Below are 3,274 nucleotides of genomic sequence, written 5' to 3'. Positions count from 1 at the left end.
ATTATAAATAAATAAATGACCAATAATAAAATGGCTTCAATATTACTTGAAATAAATAAATGATAAAATTAACCAAGAAAACGACTGATACAACACAAAGAACTTCGCTTTGAATATCATATATGTGGTAGATCTTATTAAAACTAGAGAAACAAAATAAAGTAAAAGGAAAACAATAAAGTTGTGGATAATCGGGGCATATAGGGAAGATAATGTCTAATGGGCCAAGTTGTGGATAATGGAATTGGTCAAGCGATACATCTTCTTGACTGTTTAAAAGGAAGGAGGATATGATTGTCTATAAATATATTAAAAAAAATACTAGATACAATCACATATGTATAAATCTCGCACATTTTATTTTAAAAAAATAAAATTTATTATTAAAAAAAGATTCATATATTTTTTACTGTAAATATCATTTATATAATGTGAGTGACGTGACTTTTTATCACGTGAATAATATTATTCGGATGCCTATGCTCAATATGTTGGGAGTCAAAGTTTGTAAGCCAAAAGCGAGACTTTTTGAAATAAGGAGAAATTAAGAGACAAAAATGGCGCTTGGAGTTGGAGCTTTGAAAAGAAAGGATACCAACAGCATCCATGCAATTTCCTCCACAAAAGATATGTGTGACCCACAAATCTTTATCTTCTCTTAGAGCATAAACCTCATTATTTGTTAATTCCCTAACGCATTTGAGTGATTCCACTAGTTAACTATATATATATATATATATATATATATATAATATGGGATATTTCATGCACATGCTTCTAGGCGTGTAAATCGATCCGGTTTGCTCGGGGGTAATGGATCGAAATTCTCGGTCCATTATTTTCCCTGGATTGGACCGGTCCGATTGGTCCATTTGGTCTGGCCCAATTATTATTATTTTTTATCTTTTTTTTTTTAAATAAATTAATAAAAAATTTATTTAAATTACTAAATTAAAATTAAATGTATTATTAATATAAATTATGTAACTAACTCATTAAAAAATATTTTATATAGACAATGATAATAAATTAGATGAAAATTACATCATTAACTTATATAATTACTATATAAAAATAATATAAAAATAATTTTTTTTTCATTCTTTTCATTGTATTCTTTCTTTATATTCTATTAAAATATAAGTTTAGAATAAAAAAATCAAAAAATATTTAAGATGTGTACAATTGCTCTCGAAAATCAAAAGTTGCTATAAGAAACCGGACCGGATGTAACTCATTTAAGTACGGCATATTTAAGAAGCGGATGGAAATGCTCTTAAGGTGTCATTTCAACTTCCTTTCCTTTTTCTTTTCTTTTGATTTTTCTTTGCTGTTTAAAAATATTAGGTTTTAGGTCCCTTCCACTCCTTTTGTACCTTATTATAGTCTAAATGTATTATTATTATTATTATTATTAACAAAAAAAAATTAGAAAGGCCTCCTATGAATGACTAACCACATGGTGTGAGGCGAGTAATTTGGACATTAATCTCATTTGAATGTTGAGTTGAGTTAAGTTGAGTTGAATTCTTTATAAATAGTAAAGAGTTGAGATGATGAAATGAGTTTTATAGAGTCCATATAAGATAAGTTTAGATGTGTTTAGATATTAAGATAAATTTAGATGTATTTATAGAAAGTTAAAAAAAATTATAAGTTCACGTGTAAAAAAGTATTGAATTGAAAAATATTGTGAATATCACGTGTAAAGAAATTTTAAGTTGAGATTGATTTAGTGATTTGAGAATTGGTGTTTGAATATTAGATTTAACTTAAAATTAGATTGAACTGAGATGTTTAAATGTTAGATTCAATTTAAAATTAAACTGAACTAAGATCAACTTAGTTCAATCCAAATTCCAAAGGTACGCAGAGAATAAATTTAAATTTTGATTTAAATTTTGATTTTTGATTTTAATTTTGTTTGAATTTAAAAAATAACAGAATTATTCTGCTTGCATACAAAAAACACACATCATCCACGTTATTAATGTGATGATTTAATTTACAGAATTCAATATTTTAATTTTTTTTATAAATTAAATTCAATTATATTAATAACGCGGGAGTTTTCTAATTATAAATAGAATTACATATATATATATTTATAACTTTTTAGTAATTTTATTCATAATTACTCATCATAATTAGCACCTTCTCTTCTTGGCAAACCCTGTTAAAATGTAGTTGTAGGGCTTGTCGAATCCAACTAATGATTGAATTGGGATATGCTGTAGTCTTGCTGATTTGGACCAATGATTAACGTGGGATACACACACTGAACAGATGATTTGACAAACGATTTGCATATGCATCAAATGGGCTCAAAAGTTTTACTCTTTTAATTTAAATATTCCATTATCCTAGTGCTTGAATCATATCTTCAAAACCACCTCCTAATAAGTTGAGATTGAAGTTGGTGTGTGAGCTGGATTTTCTTGTTTGTTTTTACCATACAAACTTGTAATGATATAAAGTGTTTGGTTTTTTTTTTTCCTCCATTTATAAATAAGAAAGGTTTAACCATTATAAGATGGTTCTGAATCGTCTAAGAGATGGAAAGCCATATCGAAAGTAAAACGAAAAAAGTTGATGTTTAGTGACACCATTAAAAAAAGTAAAGATGTGTTTGGGCATAGGCGTGGGTGGCATCGAGTAGGACTCCCGACATGGAGGACGAGTAGATAAGGTGAGACGATTAGAAAAAGACCGGGATTTGAAGTGGAAACCAAAAATTTCAATTTGAGAGGGTAAACTTATAAATATATATATATATATATATATATATATGTATAATGGTTGGTTCCTCCCCTACCAAGGGTCAATAATAGTATGATAATGGCACATTACAGAAGGTGAGTGGATTTTCATCTACAATAAAAATCTTCCTAACTTCTTTCCAAAATTTATATGAATATATTTCATATTTTCATTTAAGCATATTATTTTGATAAAATAAATACTAATTTTAAAAATGAACATGAACTTCATGGGCCACCCATAAATGGCCCAAAAATTGTCAGCTTGCTTGTACGATTTTCTCTTATTATTATTATAAAATAGATCTAACTGATCATACGAAATTATGTTAACTTATAAATTTAATTTTATGAATTATATATATAATAACACTTCCGTTTTTTTTTCTTTTAAAATTGATTTCTTGAACCCATACAAAAAGAGTGACATACAAAATTTGTGAAAGACACAAAATATATAGGAGATTCTGGATATTTGAAGAAGTCATCTGTCCGAAGTGGCTTCTACGGTATTC

Source organism: Juglans regia, chromosome 1, assembly GCF_001411555.2.
Source record: "Juglans regia cultivar Chandler chromosome 1, Walnut 2.0, whole genome shotgun sequence".
NCBI lineage: Eukaryota > Viridiplantae > Streptophyta > Magnoliopsida > Fagales > Juglandaceae > Juglans > Juglans regia.
The sequence above is the reverse complement of the archived record's forward strand: the minus strand, read 5'-3'. Positions refer to the sequence as shown.